The following is a 24,232-nucleotide window of genomic DNA, read 5'->3' as shown; positions in this document are numbered from 1 at the left end:
ACACACACACACGCAGACATGTACACACGCACACACACACTAGTCTGTGCACACATATACATAGGCTCTCTCCCCTTACCATATAATGCCAGCACTATCTTGGGCCTCTGTAACGTGCCTTTACTAGATTCTGTTCCCTTTGCTTGGACCTACAAACTATGAACCCAAATAATCCTTCTTTCTTTATAAGTCACCCAGAACGTAGATGGTATTTTTGGCAACAGAAAACACACTGCTGTAGATGGAGTGTCGTGGAAGGTGTCCTGTTGCTCTTGATGTTTGAATCTCAGACAGAAGGAAATATCTGATGGAACCAAATCTAGGCAGAGGCAGCAGCTAGTTCAAAGGTATGTCTGAAATGGAACAAGATCATTTGAAACTTAAGCTCGATGGCTCATCATGGTTGGGGTGCAGGACAGAAATTGGGAAGTGTCAATCATGTTTCATTATAAAGTGAGATCAGCATCCAAGATGGCTCCTGAGTGAAGACAAGAGTACAATCAGCAGTTCAGGTACAAAACAGTAACCTGGAAGAAGGCAAGCGGGCCATTGGGAAGCAGAGACAAAAAGCCAAGGCCTGAGGGAACAGCCATAAACTCAGATCTTGCATGTGTGAGTAACCTACGTTATTGACTGTTGATTTTATTTCCGCATGAACTTATACAGAGTCAGCACATTTATATGTGTTCGATTTTTTATTTATCTATTAAATATAATTTCCCTAGCTCTGTTTCTGTACATTTACATATATACAGAAAGCTCCAAATATGGAAATAGATTGCCCATCTCTGGAGGTGGAAAATTGTTGGATTTTAGAGCATTTTAACCCCATACTAGTGAAAGAATCATCTTGAAAGGTTTTAGAGTTGGCTCCCAGATGGAAGCAACGTGACTAGAGCCCTGTGCTCTTTTCTAACCCTGTTTTGCTTTACTGTTTCTCATTTCACAATACACAATAAGCTACTTGAATTTCAGCTACAACAGTAAATTCAAGAAATTCTCTGGGTTACTTGAAACTGATGAAGAGATCAGAAAGAGGCAATGTTGGAAGGTCTTAGAGGTTTTAGGGAGGGTTAGCAAGTAAGCCCTGAAAACGAATTTAAAAGTCATGATTAGATGGTTAAATTATAAAAAGAAAAATAGTACTTAGTGAAATGGATTCATATAATAGAGGATTTGAACACAAGTAGCTATTTTCCTATAACGGTACTGTGTCATTTGCAGACAGAACAGGTCTCTTTCAAATGCAGGCTTGCTTTTATCTTGTCTAGGACCCTCATGATACATTTTTGACATGTACTTAAGAAGCTTCATGTAAAAAAGCATCCTTTTATGAGTCTTCATTTTATGGGTCAACTGGTAGCTGCAGTTGCTTAAGTGAATCAAGCAGACAGTGGAGCACTTTTAAAGTCACTCGCTATGAGTGGGTAGAGAAGGGTTTAAAATAAATAAAAGACCCGACAAATAACACTGGTGGCTGCAAATCCTATGTATGCAATGATGACACAGATTTTCAAATAGCTAATATTTGGGCACCTGAAGATTAATGTTCAGTAAACTTACAACTTTAAAAGATCTGCCCAGTTTAGACAAATTATTTTCCCATCAGCAATATTAACCACTGCCACAGCTGAAAAGACAAACCGCAAGCAAGGGAGAAAGAGGTGAATTAGGAACAGGAGGAGGAGGAGGAGGGCTTTGTAGGCAGCAGCTAGCAGAACTCCTTCGTCTGGACCATCTCCAGTCCACCCTAAACTGCTGAACTGATGTGCAGAAAACTTGGATGACCCAAGAGTGAAATACGTCCAGCTGTGTGTATCTGGCAGTCTGCTATTTCACCTGGTATTTTTGGATAGCAGAAAGGCTGCCACACTTCTGGATCAATCACTTGTATTAAGTTAAACGCTTTCCCAGTTTCTTGGTGCAGGGAGTGAAAAATATCTCAGCAAAAATGGAGTTCACAGAGCTCACTGGCACGTCACTGCTCACTCATGTTTCCGAGGCTCTGGGTCAATTAGACCTGGATTCTGCTTATCTAGCTCCCCAGTTGAACCTGATTGTTTTGTTTTTATTTTAGTTTAGTTTTGATTGCTGATCCTGGAAGGCGGACCCAGTTGATAATTTGGAATTCTTCTATAAACTGTTTCTGTGGTGCAGACTCCAGGTTTCTCTAAACATAAGCCAGAGAGCTGTCCATGCATGCTCATAGGCTCTTTCACATTCTGCTGCAACCCCACCCCCACCCCATGCCCTGTTCATGCTAGCTCACCCATAGGTGCATATTCTTCAGGGTCTCCAGAGTTCAGTGATAATGGTGGGTGACATTTCATTGAAATTCATTGGGACAATGTTATAAACTTGCCTCTTTGTATTTTAAAGACTTGTAATCCTCGAGAAAAGTTACAAATCTATTTAATTACTGTCCCATATTGCAGTAAATTACAAATGACTATAATAGAATATGATGATAGAGAATACAGAACATGAAGAGGACAGCAGGAAACTGGAGCTAACTAAGGAGGGTGAAGGAAAAAATACGTTAGCAACTGAAAGGGGAAGAAGGAGAAAAATGGAATGATCTGTGTTCTAGTTTGTCCTTCAACTGCTGTGACAAAACACTCTGACCAATACCAACTTGGGGAGGAAAGGCTTTATTTTATCTTACATCTCCTGGGTCATAGTTCATTACTGAGGTAGCCCAAGGTAGAAACTCAGGGCAGGAGCCTGGAGGCAGGAGCTGAAGCACAGGCCATGGAGGAATGTTGACTACTGGCTTGCTCCCCTGGCCCATGCGCCCTCTACCCTCATGTCAAGTTGATGATTAAGGCTGCCTTTTACACTGGATTGAAAATCAAAGATACAGAGTTTGTGTCTTATCTTGTTGACCACAAGTCTTTTTTTTTTTTTTTTTAATGTGTATGAGTGCATTGCCTACATGTGTGTAAGTGTACCCATGTGGTGCAATGCCCTGGGAGGTCAGAACAGGGCATCAGATCCCTTGGAACTGGAGTTACTGACAACTGTTAGCCACCATGTGGGTTCTGGGAATGGAACCCAGGTCCTCTGCAAGAGCAGCCAGAGCTCTTAACTGCATCTCTCCATTGACCACAAGTCTTTAAGGTAGACTACTTCAGGTTGGCATGTTATACCCTGCACCACTGCCTGACCCAAACTTCCCACATGTGTGTCCTATGCCTATCCTTAAGAACAACTGAAAGAATCACCTATTTCCTCTGTGAGATGACAGTTTTCCTTTCTGTCTGATTTTGCTGATGCCCTTCTAAAGAGTTTTCTGTTCCCGTTTCTTCTTGTGCAAATTGGAAATACAACTCAGAACCACCTTTTCTTCAAAGCCTTTCTTTGTCTTCTTCTCAAACCCAGCCCGAGGAGCTCATCGAATGTTGTTAGAAGCAGCTGTTTCTAATTTGTTCCGTTGTTAAGAAAGAACACATCTAACCTCTAAATTTATGATACCATTGAGTGGGACTTCTATTCATTTCTTTTCTATGTCTACCTCCAGAAATTAGTGGAGTAATATACATGAAGTAAATAATAAATATTTGCCAGAAGTATAAATGAATAAATGAATAAAAAGACATTGGAGCTCAGAAACTACATACTCTTTTTGAAAGGTTAATATTGAAACAGAATTTTGTGCCTTAAAATTCACTGTGTTATTCAAGTAAGAATTCCTTTGATATATATACCTATGATAAAATCACTTAGGTTTTGCGTGCTGGCAGTAGACTGTAAGATAAGAATGATTAGTGAAAACATTTAATGAAATGTATTTTACTATTTCTAAGATTTTTCTTTAAAACTACAAAGTATATTCTAATTGAAATTAGTTGTTTACATATCTAATTCAGAGAATTGCCATGCTATATAAATATATATGTCATTCGAATTTTCTTTGAGATGGTTTGCACATTATAGCAGTGCATAGCACGGCTTTAAAAATCACTATATAGCTGAGGCTGACCTTGAAATTGTTATCCTCCTGCCTCCACCTCCAAAATGCTAAAATTTAAAGTGTGTTGTTATGCATGGCTTAAAATACTATTTTTTTCAGACTTCCAGGGCATAGCCCAAATTATAGGAAGAACATTAAGGGAAATGATAAATAAATATGTTGACTCTTTGACTGCAAATATTAAACTGTAAGCTGTCTTTAAATTCTGATTTATTTATGCTGAATTTAATGTTCCAAATTTTGTTATCAATGACTTTTCTAATATATGAGACCCTAAGAAATAAAAAATGGTGTCAAATACATTTTTCACTAAATTAGGGAATGAATAGACAGGTAGAGAAGTGAAAAGAAATCTACATGTGGTCCCAGAATTTATTTTCTGCTGCAATGGTAACATAGTATGCTGTTTATTGTCAACTTTGCACAAACTAGGGATACCTGGGAAGAAGAAACCTCATTTGAGGAATTTCCTCCATCAGATTGGCCTGTCTGTGATTCTTAATTGATACTGATGCAGGAGGGCCCAGCCCACTGTGTGTGGTGTCATCCCTGGGTAGCTGGGCAGGGGCTGCATAAGAAGAGTAACTGAGCAAGTTGGGGAAGTGAGTCAGTAAGTATTGTCCCAATGTGGTCATTCACACTGTGGAATGGTTATGGCTTCCTGCTCTCCTCTAGGTCTATAAAAGAATGAAGTAGAAAGACATTAAAAACCAACATTTTAGCAAGGAAAAGAGTGAGCAAGTTAAATTTTGCAACTAAATTGTGTACTGAAAAGAGGCTTCAGTGGTTTAAGAGAAATATACTGTCCTATACTGACACAACATCTAATGTGCCCTGAAAGCAAGACCCCTCCCATCAAAGGCTCCCGCTTGTGAAAACCCAAAATTATTTGAAAGGAAAGTGCCTGAATGCAGACTGAAGCTTAAAGAGTTCCCTTAATCTAGAATGCAACTGCCACAGCACATATATGGGGGTCAGTACGCAACCTGTGGGAGCTAGCTCTCTCCTACCATATGGAAATCAGGGATAGAAATGTGTTCATCAAGCTTTGGGGCAAGTGCTTTTACTGGCCGAGCCATCTCTCTGGCCCATAATTTATGGAACAGTTCTTGTGTGTGAACTTTGTAGATGGGAATAACATATTGTGATGTCAAAAGGTTGGACACCCCAAGTTCAGTGCTGTTTTCCTCCCTCCTCGGTTCCTGTTCCACATCTCTTGGCTCCCACAACACAAAACAAAGTGCTTTTCTGTTCATTCAGCATCTTTCCTCTTTAGCCAACCAACCCTTACCTCGTCACTGGCTTCATACACAGTGGTCCCTCAAAGCCAATCCCCAAACCAATTTCATTAGAACCACATGGTAAATGCATTAGAAATATTAACAAAGAAAACGTCTCTAACCACACATGAATTTATGAGAGTTGAAAGTGTGCTCATAACCATTTATTTTATTTTTTCACAGCTTGCGAATTTAGAGAGATTATTGTGGGTGAGACAGACTTGGAAATTGTTTGCATGCCAGTAAATCCAGCAACAAAAAACTAAAAACGTATTCATAAATGTAAAGCATCCTGCTCTGTCTGCTTTATCTACTTTGCCACCTACAGATTTGTCTTGAATTAGTCATGATGATGAGAAAGACTTTATGGAATCTAGCATCCATTTATTTACTCACTATATAATCCCTACTAACAGACTTATAATTAAGTCCGAAGTGGATGTAAGACAGAAGTAGTGAAGGTAACTATAAGTTGCAGTGTCCTAGACTCACACAGTCTGGATTGTATGCTTCATAACAGACGGGGGACAATTACCATCTGACAATGAAGTCACGGCAGGTGTTTGGTAGGTAGAGTCACAGAACTTGGCTGTGGTTTTAAGAATTCTTAGTTCAGTGGTTTTCAAAAATGTCTTCGTCAATTAAAATTATCTTTTTCAAGTGAAATCTTACATTATAACATCACATTAAATATTAACAAAATTGAAGTTATTCTGGTTGAAGCTGGACAGAGACCAAACTAGTTAAATTTTATGGAAGAGGTGATTAAGACCAAGAGAAAAAAATAAGTTATTAAAGGTAATCAATAAGATTAATGAATAAGCCAGTTGTGGTGGTGCATGCCTTTAATCCCAACTCTCTGGAGGCAGAGGCAGGCAGATCTCTTTGAGTTCAAGACCAGCTGGGACTAGGGAGACCATTGTGCCACCATACCACCACCATGCTGAGGATTGAACCTAGGGTGTCACAAATACTAGGCAAGTAGTCTACCAACTAAATTCCATCCCCAGCTCCATGTGCCTGTGCCTGGAATGTTCTTGCCTCTGTTTTCCTACAGTTTCATAATTTCAGGTCTCTCTGGTCCCCTCATGTTTTCTTGCTTCTGTTTCTGTCCTTGGTTTCTACATGAACTGAACTGTGTCCTGTCTCAAAAAAAAAAAAACAAAAAAAAAATGATGAATGAATAAAAGCAGAGAATTGATGAGTTGGTCATTTGGATCTAATGAGTATATGCAGTCCCAGGGCTGCTATAACAAAATGTCCTGGCCTGGGAACACAACAGGCATTTACATTCTACAGGTCTAGAGGCTGGAGACTGGGATCAAAGTGTTGACTGTGATGGTTCTAGACTTGAACTTGTCCATCTTTTCCTTGTGTGTCTTGCCTCTGCATGTCTCTGTGTCTAAATCTCCTTTTCTTACAAGGATACCCATCATAGTAGATTTGAGCCTTTCCATTTGACTTTATATCACCTATTTATAGGCCTCTTTTCTGATGTATTGGAAGATAGGACTTCAACATATAATCGAACAAGGGAGCACAATGCAACCCATAACCACGGGCAATACTTTACTTCTGATGTAAGGGCTTGCTCAGCCTTCTCTCCTCCCTTCCTCCATCTCTCCCTTCTTCCTCCCTCCTTCCCTGCCTTTTTCTCTCCTTTCCTTTCTATTTTTTTTTTCTAAGACAGTTTCTCATTTTGCAGGCCAGGCTAGCCTAGACTCACTATGTGGCCCAGTTCGGCCTTGAATTCATATTGAACCTCAGTCTCAAGTGCTGAAAATGTAAGCATGAACCCTTATTCCAACTCAAGGGTCTTTTTTTTTAAGTACCTTTCTTGAGATATCACTGGCATATAAAACACACAATGCTTTGTTTCATGTATGCATTGTGAAATAATCACTAAATTCTAACTAATTCTTGATTAATTTATATTTTGTACAATAGAGAAGTATCAGATTTGGTGATAGTCTTTTCAGTTGTTAGTACAGTGATTTCTATTGATGGACAACAGAATTGTAATAGTAGCTAATTATGAAATGATCGTGGGTGTATAGCTACCTGAGAAAACACCAGATTGCAGTGGGCTTGAAGCTTATTCTAGAACCTACTCATGTGCAATGAATACCTTTTCTTGAAAGAGAAGAATAGTGTTACCCTGGGCCTTCCAAGGAGCTGCCTACAGATGTGGCCCCACTGTACTGCTCCTGAGGGGCATACTGTCAACACCCACATGTCGTGGCAATTGTGGCATGCTTGCTTGGTTTGTTTCTTTTTCAAAACAGCTTTCTCAAGATATTATTTATATATAAAACCTGCAATACATGTTTGATACACGTATGCACTGTGAAAGAATCACTAAATACTAGCTAATATTTATACCACTTCTGCAGTCACTGTGTGTGTGTGTGTGTGTGTGTGTGTGTGTGTGTGTGTGTGTCCATCTGTCCTCAGGGAATTTCTAGTACACACTGCGGTACTTCTTAGCCATTCTTACTATGTTCTTCATTAGATCTGCAGCATTTCTTCATGCTGCATAAACTCATGGAGAAGCCCTTCCATTGTCTCCCCACCATTCTATTTGGCTTCGACGAGTTTTGACTCTTTCTAGATATCACATCATAGTTAGAACATGCATTGCTTTTCTTTCTGGGTCCTTTTTCTTTTGGCGACGATGCTATTTCCAGTTCTAGAGATCTTCTTTCAAATGGCAGGTTTTTCTTCTTTAAAAAGGTAGAATTCTGTGCATGTGTGTGTGTGTGTGTGTGTGTGTGTGTGTGTGTGTGTGTGTATGTTTGTGTGTGTACACATATATCTGTAGGTATATGTGTAGATCCACATAGTTCTATATGTGAGGATATATATCATATCTTCTTTATTCTACATTTGATGGGCACTTGGGCATTTCAATATCTTATCTACCTCTAAAACGATCATGGAAGCACAGCTATCTCCTATGTACTTAGATGTAGGTTTTATGATAGTCTTATTTTCAGTGTTTTGAGGAAAGGCAATGCTGTGTCTTATTGCATAGTGGTCACTATCAATTTATGTTGCCAATAGTACTAGTACTATAGATAGGTCCCTTTGGCTGATCCTTACCAACACTGATTGATATTTCAATACATAATACCTAGCTTTATGTCCATCTCTGGGGTAATTTGTTTTGTAAAAGACTGTCAGTATGATCAGTAATCTATCCACTATGCATATGGGAAATGGGAATCTGAATCATGGTGGCTGTCTCCCAGTGACCCACTCCACTGGGAATCTGCAAGTCAGAATTAGAAAGGAGATGGGAACCTAGAAATGGGAAAAAGAGATCAGAGTTGCACATGTAAATATTGTGTCTTCCAAATATATTTGAAAGCAAGAGGTTGTCAGTGCTCCAGATGCTGAGCACTGGGCTGGGTGATAGATTCACAAGATCCCCTGCTACTGACCTGGCATCGCTGGAACTGAGATCTATGTTCTTTCCAGGTGCCTCCACAGTATCTACCCTCTGCCACCTGCCACCTGCTACAGGCCACCAGCGATTCTCAGCTCAGCTGTTTTCAAGGTCGAAAGTAGGTGGCAGTTGCTTTGAGCACCTTAAGAAGAGTTGCTTTTCCTGGGTGCCCAAGGCTTATTTTACCGCATTATAAAAATTCTTAATATACTCACCTGATTTAGAGCAGTCTGCAGTTATGACACAGGATATTGTTTTTGAAGCCATGGGGCATAAGATCTAGCATACATAGATTTGGGACTCTCAGTTTAGAGCGCCTATAATCACAAAGAGGACTAGCTAGTCCATTCTGTACTGATATGATTATGTAACCTGTAAAGGAAAGAACTTCATTTGACTTGCAGTTCTAGAAGTTTTCAATAATGACTTAAGTGCTTTTGCTTTATTTTGCTCTCGTTGGGTTTGTAATGACACAGTGGAACAGCTAGCATCGTGGTCTTTGATGTATAAATCCAAGCTCTGGTACCTACGATCAATGTGCTTTCTCCTCTGTCTGCTTCGGCCTCTTCTTATCTAATCCTAGTAACCACCTTGTAGATCCGCTGTGAGGATTAAAGTAACACGCCAAAAGTGCTTATCACAGAACTTACCACCTTGTAAAGGCTCAGTAGATACAGGATAGATTAGCATGTGTTGTTATGTTATATCTCATGAATGCTTCCCCAAACAAGCTTTATTTAAAATTCAGCACTGTAAATGTACATACATATAAAGACAGAAGAATGTTTGGCATATTACAATAGCTCAAGTGTCATAATACATCCACAGGTGCTTTTGACTAAACAGCTCCTAAACATTGCTTCATTTTCCGTTTCTTGTTACTATACTAACAGTAAAAATAAATACACAGTAACTCATGGGGAGCCCTGGCACGTCCGGTTTACGCAGTAGCCAGCTGGGCTGAGGCTGCCGGCGTTTTGTTAGGCTCACACTCCCCCATGCCCATCATTAGTTGCCAGGAAATGCCTTCCTTATTAGTCATCTTTGCCTGGGGATTTTCTAGTGATACTTGTTAATACTATGTGAAATGCAAGCCTGGATTGTGTGCTTTTACATACCTCCTTAGTCCACTTTGAAGTCTCTCACTAAAGTGATAACTTTGTCAAAGAAAAAGATATGTAAATTATGTCAAAGACTTTCCAATGTAAATATAGATTTAGCTGTATAATTAAAAGTGGGAATAGAAAGTAGGACTCAAATGTAGAGAGTCGCGCTACTAATGAATGCATGCACAGAAGGCCGGCTGTGTGCTGAACGTTGCACGAATAGGGCATCCCCACATCTACAGAAACATTTAGCATTTATAATAATGTTAACTGGGAAAATCTGTGAGGTATAAAACAATGGAAGAAATAACACTGTTCATGTCACAATCTTGTATTGGCATAAACAGTGCTAATTAAAAAAATTGCTTGGCAAACACGGTCCTATGACCTTAGGTCAGATAAGTGAATATGGCTAAGCAGTTAGCAGTGACGTTTGAGACTTCTGAGTCTGGATTTCAATGCTCCACTTGAGAGCTGAGGTCACAGGTTTTTTCCTTTGTATCCAAAGCCATTTGGGAGCCAAATCTGAAAACAATAAAATGCTAAAGAGAGCCTGTTACTGATAAGAGTTTTCTGCTAAGGAAACTTGGAACAGAACAGAAGTGACCACATGGAGGCCCCTGGAGGGCAGCCAGTGCTCCTTGCTGCAGTTCCTCTTTTGCAAACATCTTTATTAGGTGTCACTAGGAATGAAAGGTACCCAATAAATGTTAGATGAATGGAGGAAGGGAGAAGGAGGTGGGGTGATGTGAACAATGAACAGCAAGGACTGCCACCTGGGCCTGTGCTTTGCCGGGGTCCAGCAGATGTTAACCAGTAAACTCAGCAGGGAGGGAGACGGTCCTGTAAGACCAGAGCCTGAGGCTCAAATTTTTGTCTTCAAGAAACCATGGACCTCTCTGATCTTGAGCTTTTCAGACAAATGCTTCAATACTGACCTGCCGTTATAATGCCACTGATGATGGATGTGCTGAACTTTAATTTCTTGGTTTCTAATGGGCATTTTATTTCTTGTAGCACATTTCAGGAACATAATTAGACCCCAAACACATTTGATTTTTCTGTAATGATGAACTGTGCTTTTACAGCAGATCTGTTTTTGTTCATTTTTTTATGCTGATCATTCAAAACTGAAAACCTTAAGCTGGGCGTGGGGGTATATGTGTACACTCTGAGCAGTCTGGAGGCCGAGGCAGGAGGATTACAAGGTCAATTCAGCCTAAAAACCATAGAGACTGGATAACATAGTGTGAATTTCAGATCAGCCTGAAGTGCATACGAAGTCTGTATCAAGAAAGGAAGGAAGGAAAGAAGGGAGGGAGGGATGGAGGGAGGGAGGGAGGAAAGAAAAAGAAAAGAAACAAAAAACTGAAAACACTTACCCATGAGGCAAACGTTCCTTTGGTTCTTCACAGAGCATATGTACAATACCCTATAAGTAATGTAAAGGGTGACACGGCATGTACTGACTTCTCCAAGCAGACTGCGGCTTACCTGGTCACCCAAAGTCACAGGGCAGGAGCTTCATCAAGGGCTGGACTTGAGAAAACATAAATTTGAGCTTCTGTTCTAAAGATTTCAAAAGAACAAAAGATTCCTATTGCAATTTCTTTTTTCTTTATGTGCAAAAGTATTTTTCTTATTTGACATAATACAAACAGTGCTGGGATCAAATGGGGAAATCTCCGTGGCACCCAGACAAGGTGCTTGCTGTATGTCTGCCCTGTGCACATCCTCTCTCCTTAGTTTAGAAGATGGAAGTGACGTGCTACCACAACATCTTCAGAGACAGGACAAATGAATCATTGTCTTTACAGAACAAAAGATGAGGTGCGTGTGTTTCATAGCGTGTCGATCTCTGCAGTCCAAGTCTTATGTGTCATTTCACATCAGTAATTCTATCAAGAAAACAGTGTAGCTTAGAAGTGCTTTTTTTTCTGAGTTCAAATAGTACAGTTTGAACCACTTAACTTATTCCTGTAAGCAAAATTTCTTCTTCATTGGGCTGATCAGCCATCTATGCACTTCTCTGAATTATTTTTTTCAAGCTTTTGCTTGAATTGAAAAATAGGACACATGAAGAAGATTCAATGAAATAAGAAAGTATTATGAAACCTTTCTAAATTTTAACATGGACTGTCCCAAGTTTCGAAGGGCCTGTTGCTACTGCTCTTCACACAGAGGATGGCCTGTTAACAGAATTAAACAGGAATATTCAGGGGCTCTTACTATTTTTAGGCACCTAACAGAGCTAACCCAAGGAGTTAGGCAACATCCTTATTCACTTTCTACAGTTGCTGGACATGAGGGTTAAGGAGGTTACATAATTTGACCAAGGTCATACAACTTGCTCATGGCAGGCCAGGCACTTGAACTCATTGCACCTGATTGCAAGAAACATGTTCTGAAACACTGCTCTGCAGTACCTTGTGCACAAACTTCCCATCCTGAAGAATTCCAGAATGAAATGTCTGTGTATTTAAAACAAACGTTAAAGGCTTAGAAAGTCCCACATTAAATAGAATATAAAGTCAAGGTCTAAGGACATGAGAATGTCATACACACCACACATTTCTATATTGTTTATGTACATTTATTGCCTATTAAATATTAATACAATTAAGCATAAATTCATATATATATATTTGTCTTTTTGAGACAGGGTTTCCCTATAGCCTCAGCTGTCCTGATGTACAGCAGGTTGGCTTCAATCTCACAGACATTCACCTGCCTCCGATTCCTGAGTGTTGGGATTAAAGGCCTGTACCTACCATGTCCAGTGAGCAGAAACTCTTGATTCGGGGTTTATACCAATGATTTCCTTCTCCTCTCCTTTTCCTTATGTCTTCCTTTGACTCTTTCTTTGTTTAGTGTAGAGAAATCTGGGTTTTCTTTGTGGATAGTCTACTAAGTAGAGATGAAATGTAACCAAGTTAAAAACCTCTGGTCCTCAGTTTTATCATGTATTTAGAACAGTATAAATTCAGAAATTCTTCTGAGTTTAAATAGTTACAAGTGGTACCACTTTTTCATGCCAGTAAACATGTCATTTTATTGGGCCCATCTTACTGTGCTCTTGAATTTAATTTGCTCAGATTTTGTTGAGATTTTTTGCATCTGTGTTCATTAGGGATATTGGTCTGTAGTTTTCCTTTTGTGGTATGTCTTTATCCTGCTTGAACATCATAGTAACACTGGCTTCATGGGATGAGTTTGGCAGTGTTCCTCCCCTTTCTGGTTTGTGGAACAGTTTTAGAAGTAGAAGTGTTAGCTTTTCCTTAAAAGATTCATAGAATTCAGCTGTGAATCCGTCCAATTTGGGGCTTTTTGTGAGGAGAATTTTAAATACTGCTTCAATTATATGGCTTGTAACGTTTATATCTTCTGGATTTAATTTCAGTAAGTGATGAGTTTAAGAATTTTCCCGTTTCTTCTAGGTTTCCCTGGTTTGGGGAATGCAGGCTTTCCAAGTATTCCCTAATGATCTGGATTTCATTAGATTCTTTTGTAAGAACTCTATTTGAATCTCTGATTTTATTTACTTAGTAGTCACCCTTCTCCATCTTAATATCTCTTGGGTTTGTCAATCTCATCAATATTTTAATATCTGTAATGAACTATTTGTTTGGTTTAATATATGCATATATATGTATATATACACACATATATATTACATAATTTCTGCCCTAATCTTAAATTTTTTGTCATCTATTGGTTTGGGGTTTCTCTTTTCCCTGTTTTCCTAGAGCCTTGATGTGCATCACTATGTAATTTTATTAATTGAATAAGTAAAACTATGAATATTCCTCTTAGTGCAGCTTTGGATACATCTCAGAGATTCAAATGTTGTGCTATCATTTTTGCTTTATTCTAGAAGTATTCAATTTCCTCCCTGATTTCTGCAGTGACCCTTATTTCAAAGAGTATTAGATAGTTTTTGACTATGTATATAGTTTCTGAGGTTTCCACTTTTACACACTGTCATCTGATAAGGTACAAAGAATTGCTCTGCTAAATCCAGTGGTACAATCTGAAAAGTCTTTGCTGATTTTTGGATTGGAAGTTATCTAGATATGAGAATAGGAATAGGGTATTGCAATCTAAAGTTGTGATAGTAGCTATGGGATTGTTATGCCTTTGAATGTTTATGAAATTGGGAGATGTTATTAATATGAAGTGCCCTTCTTTATCTCTTCTAGTTTTGATTTGAAGTCTACTTTATCTGATGTAACAGTCACTTTGCCTAAGTTTTCTAACCTCTGTTTGCTTGGTAGTTTGATTTCCTCCCCTTGACTCACAAGTTTTAGACATCTTTACCAGATAAGTGAGATTCTTGGAGAAAACAGTTGGTTCTTGATTTTTAAATATGACCTCTTACATCTATATCTTCTTATTGGTGAGCTGAGGCAACTTGGCTTTATGGTTGTTATTGAGAAGGGTTTGCTATTTTCCATGATTTTATTAATTGATGCTCTAGTTGACTGGATGATTGCTATTTCTTTTTGTCCACCCATGTTGCTGTAAGGGGTGTGCTGGTTTACTGCACTGGACATGATTCTTTCCCAGTTCTTTGTTCATCTGTCCCTTCTATTGGAAAATCTTCCTTCCCGTGTTTCCATAGATGAGGTTTTCTTTCTCCCTATGTACTATTCCTTTCAGAATTTTTCCAGTGCTGTCTTGATCATCATGAACTGCTTTATTTTGGGTTTGTCTTGAAATGTTTTAATTTCACTATCAATATTAAAAGATAACTTTGCTGGGCATAGCAATCTTGGTTGATGGCTGGTTTTTCTCAGGATTTAAAATATATCATTTCACGCTTTCCTGGCTTTTAGGGCTGCTGATGAAAAGTCTGATGTTATTCTGTTATTACTGCCTTGTTGATCATTAAACTGTTAATATTGCTTCTATGCTTTGTATTTTTGACATGTTGACTAAGTAGTGTTGTTCTCTGGCTATGTCTACTTGTAACTCTGAATGCCTCTTGTGTTTGGTTTGATTCCTTCTCTGGGGTAGGGAAATATTTTCCTATAATTTTATTTAACTCCTTCCCTGTGCCTTCAGTGTTTACTTCAGCTCCTTCTTCTCTTCCTTGGATTCTCAGTTTTCGTTTCTTGATCATATTCCTGACTTCTCGGGCATCATCCTCATGTTCATTTTCAATTTTTCCCTATTGATCTGTGTGTGTGTGTTTATGTGCGTGCACATGCATACATGTAAAGGCCACAGATTGATGTTGCGTGTCTTTCTCAGTCATCTATGACCTTCTTTTTGGGGGGTCTCTCGCTAAACCTGTTGCTCATCAGTTGGCTAATGTAGGATCTGCTTGTCTCCAACTCTCTAGCAGTTACAGATGCATGTCACTGCACTCAGGTTTTTTATGTATGTGCTTGGGACCTGAAGTCAGGTCTTCATCCATGTGCAGCAAGTGCTTTATCAAATGAGCCATCACTCCAGTCCCCTGAATGAACTCTGGATGCAGTATTTTGTTAACCTTGTCTTCCATCCTTCATGTTCTAAGATTTTTTTTTTTTTGGTCTTCTGGAGACAGGGTCTCCCTGTAGCTCCAGCTGTCCTGGAACTCACTATGTAGACCAGGCTGGCCTCAAACTCATAGAGATCCACCTGCCTCTGCCTCCCAAGTGCTGGGATTAAAGGCGTGCACCACCACGCCCGGCTCTAAGATTTATTTTTATGATACTTATATTTGTGTGAATATGTGTGTGTGTGTGTGTGTGTGTGTGTGTGTGTGTGTGCCCAAGGAAAGCAGAAGAGAGAATCAGATCCCCTGGAGTTGGAGTTATAGGCAGTTGTGAGCCACCTGACATGGGTGCTGGGAACCAAACTTGGGCCCTTTACAGGAGCATCACACATACTTAGGCACTAAGCCATATCTCCATCCACCATTCCTGATGTTCTTTTTTCTGCCTGATCATATTTACTGGTGATATTATCTGCTGTGTTTTTAAAATTTTGATTCATCTCATTTTTCATTTCCAACACTTCTATTTTATTATCCTTTCAAAATGTCAACTTTTTTGCTGAATTTTTCTTCCATGTTGCTAATATTTTTCGTCCATATGTTGATATTCTTCTCTGTTTTTCCTACCTTTCCCTTCTGTTTTGCCAATTTTCTCCTCCAGGACCCAGACTGAATTCTTCTGCTTGTTTATTCTGATTTCAGATTATTGATCCTTGTTACTGGTAAACTTTTGAAATCTGAATGTGATGTTTCACTTGGTCCTGCATCACCGAGTTGGGTAGTTGAGGTCAGTCTTTTGGAGGAGCTGTGTTGCTTCTTTTCCATGTTTCTTGTGCTTCTCTGTGCACTTTGTGTATCTCTTTATTTGGATGTTGATTCTAGTTTTATTTGGGGCTCTCGTAAAAAAAACAAACAAACAAACAAACAAAAAAAAACAACTCTGCTCTTAAGGTCTTACTCCTTAGTATCACTCAGCAAGAAGGATACAAATAGCTACACCTGGGACAACATCAAACCTTCCAAGATATAAAAATATGCTTCAGGTCACTTAAAGTCCACTGATACCCTACTAAGACCAATGAAAACACATTGGCAAAGTTACTGTGTGATGTGGTATGATGTTAACATTTATCTAGGCTGAGTGTAGAAATAATGGAGGTGGGGCAACAGAAGAAGTGAGGTCAAAGGAGCGAAAAGGAAAACTGGATTACAAGATAGGAAGGGGAGCGAGGAGCAAGGGGTTCAGGAAAGAAAAGCAAAAGACAAGATTTTGAAAATGTTTAAAACCAAAATTTGGTAAATGTAAGAAGGGGATTAAAAAACATAAAACCTGAGTTTTTATTTTAATTTAATCTATTTTTGAGGGTTTCTGATAATGCTACACTCTGAACATATAAACAGTAGAAAATGAATTTTTTTACAGACTATTTCAAAGGATGGTGCCAATCTATCATTGTCTGCAAAGCACCTTCACATACTGTTACTGTAGATTATTTTGTCTCTTTTTTTATGGGGCTTTTTGCTACTCTAACATTTCCCCCTCTGAAGAGGTAACCCTACAATCTTTTAGGGATTAGATAAGAGCTTCCAAATACTTTTGACATCTTTGGCCTTTGGAACAGAGTATATGCTAAGAGGCCCATGGATATTTTGACGTTTAGCCAAGAAACTGGCTACTTTTCTTTGGGGTCTTTTACCCTAACTGCCTAGCCAATCCCTACCTCCTAATCTTATCACATCATCCTCTGAAGAGGTTACCCAAATTGTGGATAGGGAATCAGGATGCAGACTGCTCTGGCTTCCTCTGTGCTGAACAGGGAATGCAGGGTGAGGCAACTGGGGAACCCCTTCAGTGGGTCTGTCTAAAAGACTCCCAAATTGTTAACTCTTAACTGTAGGGAGAAAATAATGTCCTTGACTGGTGCCTAGGAGATGCTGAAGGAGAAGTAAAGGCAAGAGTAGTTAGCATTACAAGTTCTAGACAGGGAACCAGAAAAAAGTTAAAACACGGAAAATTTCAAATCTTCATATCAGAGTCCATTGGAATTTTTCAATGAGAGCTTCTGAAAGCATCTCTCCATTGGGTTCCCCCTATTTTTCTTTATTTTTTAAAGCAGTAAGATAAATTGGTATTAAATGCACAGGGTACAGGGGGAGAGAAAGAAAAACAGGGACACAAAAGAAAGAATGAGACAAGGAAAGCAAAGACTATCACCCAACGATGAAGGCAAAAGTGTACACAGAATTAGATGGCTATCTGAGGGAAGTAACGCATAGAAGTATAGATTAAGAAAAACTGGACCTGTAGTAAAAAAAGAAAAAAAAAAGAGAATCAGTCCTTAAAATACTTTTTTTTTTGAAGATAGGGTGTTGGCTCAACTCCTCTCTGGGTCACTGAAAACTGGAGTCATCTAGTTGAATGCATGGGCCGGGTCAAGGGGTGGGGATCAGCTGAACTTCTCTTTCCTGTAGTTAAGCTGTTGTTGAGTCTATTTGACAAGAGTCTGAAGTCTGTCAAAGCTGACTTCACCTTGATAGCTTTCCTTGTTTGCACACCAAGGGCCTGTGATGGTCAAGTTGAGCTTTGCAGTCTGTAGTAGACTGGGCAGGTCCTCTCACCAGTTCACACCCCGAGGTAGCTAATATTTTAGCCCAGGGCTGTCTTTCCCACATGTAGTGGTGCTGTAGGAAGCAACCCCAGCACAGAGACCTGCTTTGTACTTTCTAGACATCTGTTATTTGTTCTGCTGGAGGTGAGCACCTGCATACCTCTGGGACTGTAGAGTCCTCAGGATTTACACCAATGAATGATAGATAGGTGGTCCCTGAAGTTGACCCACCCATAGGCCTCTGGCTCTGAGCTACCAAGCACCAGGCTTGATAAAATCTGTGCTCAGCCTCCAGGGGCAGAGCTCTCATTCCCTATGCACCACTCTACCTGGGCAGTCTCCTGCCACCTGCACCCAGGCTTGCCAGCATCTGACTTTCCTGCACTTCAAACTTGCTTATGTGAGCCGTCCCTCACCCAGGGCCTGTGGCTCACCAATTTTAGGTTCCCTGGCTGCTGGTTTCTCCCTGTTCTCAGACTTCTAGGGTGGCACAGTTTTTAGAAATAGCTTCTCTCTGAAGATGCTGTCGGCTGCTGTTCTTTGACCCAGAGAGAATCACAAAATTACTTTTCTTTTCACTGCTGGAGCATCCACTAGAGAAACTTCTTTCTCATCAAAACCCACAATGGTTTTGAAGCTTGTGGGAACTGTGGACGTGTCCTGAGCATGAGTAGACTGCCTGTTTCTTCCGGGCTTGCCTTCTGGAAGAGCTTTTGCTTTGCCTCCCCCTCCCAGGCAGTCCTGAAGCTAAATCCGTGTCAGCTCCCCCACGTGCTCTTCACCGTCTTTTGTGCACTCTTCAGTATGTCTTTACCCACTTTGTGGATTTCTGAAACTCTTCCTCTCTTCTTTCTTCTGGGAGAAAGTCTATTTTTTTTTCTTATTCCAATTTTCTTCTTTACCAGTCTACATGAGAGTATTGGAGGCAGGAAATATATGGGTTTTACTATCGTAATTGAGAATTTAAAACTGGGGCATCAGGTAGAAAGAAAAATACAATTAAATAATTTTTTTTAGAGATTGTATAAATAGCAGCATGATTGAATGCCAACAGTGTGACAGAAGAGGGAAGAAACATTACAAGAGATAGTGGAAGTGTGGGAGAGTTTCACATAGGATTTTGTCTTAGTCTATTTTATACTTCTATAACAGAGTGCTACAGGCTGGGTAACTTATAATAAAGAGATATGGATTTGACTCATGTCTCTGAATGCTCAGAAGTCTGAGATCAAGGGGCCACTAGTGTCTGGTCAGGACCTTCTTTCTGTGTCCTGGTATGGTGTGTCTGGTCAGGCCCTCTTGCTGTGTCATGGCATGATGTGTCTGGTCAGGCCCTCATACGGCAAGAGAGTAGTTGTAAGAATGAGCAGAACTGAATTCATCTTTTATCAAGAACCTACACCGTAGTAATTTCATAAATCTAGTCACGAGGAAAGAGATCTTACAGGTTAACCATTTCTGAAGTCTCATTTTATAGTGTCTCAATGGGAGATTAAGTTTCTAGCACATAGATGTTAAACATCACATTCATATCATAGAAAGTTCCTGGATGATTTGGAAATGGAGGGAATAGAACTGAATTCTGAAATGAGGTTTGGACTGAAGCACGTGAAATTAGTACAGAAAAGAATGTGCAGTCATTTTAGAAAGACATAATGACCCTCACCTGGGCCACACCACGTTACCAACTGACTACGTTGTTATTCTATGAAATGCCCTCCCTTGAACATAGTTTTTCCATTTTGACACTGGATACTCAAGGAAATAGAATCATAAGTTGAACTTGGAAATCTCAAAGCTGCCCACCAAAGGGAACAGCAAAAGTTTAACCTATCATATCCCTGCTAACGTGATATGGAAATGAAGGTTTTAAGTTCTCGCCACTGAAACTTATGACCATTTAAACCATGGACCTAATTCCATTGGCCTAACTGTACAGGTACCAAACACCTTTCATTGTTTAAACCAGCTTGTTACCATCTGACCCTGCCTCTGTGCAACACATCTAGGTACAACATGCCAAGCACACAGAATGATCCCAGCGCTGATCCCTTTTCTGTCCTTCACTGGGCACTGCAACAACATAATAACTTACGACCAACAACATTCTCTACAGTGGTCACTGCTGTTGTCGTTAACATTATTCATCAAATAGGCCTTACCCAGTCCTTGTCAGCTCAGAGTAGGGCCATGATTTTTGTGTGGACTTGCCTTGGAAAATATCAAGGGAGTTGGCAATGATTGATGTCATCTTGGAAGTCAAAAACTTGAGTCCCGGCTCTGCTCATTTCCCTTTTTCCTACCTCAGATATGGCAAAGAAATGAGACTGTGGCCCATCTAGCTTGGCTTTCTTTTTTATTATTTTTATTTTATGTATATGAGTGTATTGCCTGCATGTATGTGAGTGCACCCGTGTCGTGCGATGCCACGGAGGTCAGAAGAGGCTTCGGATTCCCCTGGAACCGGAGTTAAGGATGGTTCATAGCTGCCGTGTGGGTGCTGAGAATTGAATCCGGGTCCTCTGCAAGAGCAGTCCACGTTCTTAACCACTGAGCCATCTCTCCAGGCCCAAGATTGACTTTCTGAAAGAGAACAACAATGAACTTGCAGAGTGGCAGTGAGAAATAAATATATTGCTGATGAAATCAACTCAAATTTGTTGCTGTATTTTGCTGTCATCCTATCTTGACTGGTACAAAAATGACCCATTATTTTCAGACTAGCCAGGCATATTTCACATGTGCCAAATACCAAGTGATCCTTACCAACGTGTACAGGGCACTTTTACTAGGTGATGCTTCTTTTGCACCATGTCCTTGTCTCTGATTCACGTGCCATTATTTTGATTACCAGGAGATGTACCGAAGCACAGCTTCTTAAACTGCAGTTGTATAACCGAATGTATGGGGTGGGAGTTGAGAAAAAAATGGCAACAATAAAAAGTTTCTGAATGTACGACAGAAATTTAATTCAAACTTGATCTCCTAATGAATCCAGGGTGTTTCCAAGAGGGTTCACCTATATTGCACTACATAACTTCACTGTGCTTGATTCTGAACACAACCTGTGCACTTTTATGTGTGTACTTTTTACTGTGTACAGTGTTATGTCATGTGCCAAAGGACACTGCCTGAAACACTTTGGTTCAGAGTCCCGGTTATTGTATGTTATGAACCGCATATTTGTACTGCTTATACAACATATTCTGCTCTTTCAGAAACATAATGATTTAATTATGAAAAACAGAGAGTTTTGATATTTTCCTACCATCATCCTCCAACATGTATTAAGTTAGTATGTCTTCAAATTGTGTAGAATGTCTGATCTTTAAAGATTGAGATGTCAGTTGCTGACTTGAGTTTCATAAGAAATCATGGAGTTAATTTGGGCTTGGGATTAAGGAAGAATGTCTAACAATTTCTGAAATTACCATAAATGTTATTCCACCATTTTGTACTACCTATTTATGCAGAGTGACGTTTTCAGAATCCATTATTATAAAATCAGAATGTCGATCAACTTTGAAAAACATTGAAGACACACTAGGTCCTGCATAAAAATAAACAATCACATCTGTTTCCTTAGTGTGCAAATTTGCTCTCAATGTAACAAATACAAATGATAAGCACACCAAAGAGTTGTCTTGAAATATATATTTTTATGATTTATAACCAGTAAATGATTGTTTTGTATGCCAATTTTACATACCTATATACCTGGGATCATGTATTTACATTGCATATGTGTGTGTGTGTGTGTGTGTGTGTGTATGTATATCTGGGCCATGGCATTTTATCATAGCAAAAGTAATTTAGTTGTGTAAGAGCAAGAGACAGTCAACAGTGGGTCATTACTGAGACTTCAAAGGTAATAAGTTCTAAGGACATATGAATATATTGACCTTTTAGTGAGGCACAGAGCCATTTTTTGGTATGTCAGATGCGACATGTCAAAGCAATGTTGAGTAAAAAGAACAATGCTGGGGGAGGATATCAATACCAGATCTCAGATTATATTACAGAGGTATAGTCATAAAAACAGCATGGTATTGGCACAAAAACAGACACAAAGATCAATGGAACACAATCGAAGACCCAAACATCAGTACATGTAATTTCAGCCATCTCATATTTGACTAAGGTGCCAAGAATACACAACAAAGGAAAGACAGCACCTTAAACAAATGGTTCTGACAAAACTGGATCTCTACCTATGGAAGAATGAAAACCCTGCACAAAAGTTAACTCCAAATGGATCGAAGACCTCAATATAAAACTTGAAACTCTGAAACTGCTGGAAGAAAACATGGGCAGTACCCTCCAAAATATAGGCATAGGAAAGAACTTTTTAAATTGGATATCAGCTGCTCAGGCTTTAAGGTCAACAATCAACCAGTGGGACCTCATTAAGCTACAAAGCTTCTGTACAACAAAAGAAACAACCAAGGAAGTGAAAAGGAAACCCATGCATGGGAGAAAATCTTTACCAGCTATACATCTGACAGAGGATTAATATCCAGAATATACAAAGACATCAAAAAATAAGAAAGAAGATAATAAATGACCCAATAAAAAGATGGGTGATAGACCCAAACAGAGAGTTCTCAAGGGAAGAAATAAAAATAGCTAAGAATGACCTTAAAAAGTGCTCAACATCTTTATTAATCAGAGAAATGCAGATAAAAACCACTTTAAGATTCTATCTTACCCCAGTCAGACTGGCTAAGACTAAGAGAATGAAAGATTCCAAATGCTGGAGAGGATGTGGAGAAAGAGGAACGAATGCTCATTCACTGCTGGTGAGATTGCAAACTCGTGCAACCACTATGGAAAGCAGTGGGGAGAACGCTCAGAAAACTAAAAATGAATCTGCTACATGATCCAGTTATATTAGTCTTTGTCATACGCCCAAAAGACTCATCCTACTGTAGAGGGTGTACATCCATGTTTGTTACTGTCTTCTTCACACTAGCTAAGAAATGGTAATAAACTAAATTTTCCTCAACTGAGGAATGGATAACGAAAATGTGGTACATCTATTCAGTGGAGTCTACTCAGCAGTAAGAAAATATGAAATTTGCAGTTAAATGGATGGAACTAGAAAGTCTTATACTAAGTGAAGTAGCAGAAATGCAGAAAAGTAAACAATGTCTATTCTCCCTTAATTGCAGATTGTAGTACCAATTCCTTATACGTGAGTATCTATCCTGATCTAACACCAGGAGCCAAGAAAATGGAAAGGAAACATGAAGATAAAGGAAAGAAAGAACACAAAAGAGGGGGATAGTAGGGAACAGATGTTGCTGGGGGAGGGTAAAGTGGGAGTGTTCGGTTGGGAGAGGAGGAAGGAGAGACATTCATGGAGCCTTGGTTGGAGGGGGAGGGAACTCAGCAGATGTGGGGGAGGTGAGTGTTACTGGGGGGAGTGTCAGGGTAATGGTGGGTCTGGGACTGTGGAGGGAGGAGATTGTATGGGAGGAAGAAAGAGTAGAGATGAATGGATCTTGAGGGGCTAGAAAACCCAGAGAGAAATGTGATGCCCCCAAAACCCCCTGAGAAATACACATACAGTGTCTGAACATTAGTGCATATGTATTCCTTGGGGCTATATGGCAAGGAACACTGGCAGACAGGAGAGACCTCCCTTTGAGTGGTTGGTGAGAGTGGTCCAAGAGACTCCAAAAATAACACAGGCCATTGCCAGAGCTCTTGGTTATCTCCCCAAACTAGAAGATAAGACCCTACTGCTGAAGATACAGGACTTGGAGCAAATGAGCAGAACCTGACCTGGAAGCCTTCTTCCTGAAGTTTAGCTCTCACAGTGCTAGATGATTATATGCAAACTGGAGTGGATGAATTTGCACTGAAGGACATTTGGGTATAAATGCTTGAATGGATAGGACTTAACATGTATCGCAAAATACATGAGGTCTTGGTGGGGGAAAGTGGGCACATGAATGGGGGAGGGGGTCTAATTTGACTAACACCTGTTGTATGAAATATAAAAAAGCTCAATAAGATTTTTTAAATTTATTTTATGTGTATGAGTGTATTTCCTGCATATAAGTAAGTGCACCCATATTGTGTAATGCCTACAGAGGTCAGAAGAAGATGTTCGATCCCCTGGAGTTATACCTCTGTAATGACTGCTGATGAGGTTCATGTCCTTTCCTATGCTACTCCTGTTTTTTCTGCCCTGGATGTTTCCATAGAACTATAATAATGTTTGTTTCCCCTTTCATCATTTTGATTTTCATAAGAAATTTGTAGGGCTCTGTTTTTCAAATAGCTCTTTTCTAAACCCAGGGTTATCATCTATATTTGCATTTCTCTG

The sequence above is a fragment of the Nannospalax galili genome, unplaced genomic scaffold, assembly GCF_000622305.1.
Source record: "Nannospalax galili isolate Female #2095 unplaced genomic scaffold, S.galili_v1.0 scaffold113, whole genome shotgun sequence".
NCBI classification, from domain to species: Eukaryota; Metazoa; Chordata; class Mammalia; order Rodentia; family Spalacidae; genus Nannospalax; species Nannospalax galili.
Note: the sequence above shows the minus strand (reverse complement) of the source record.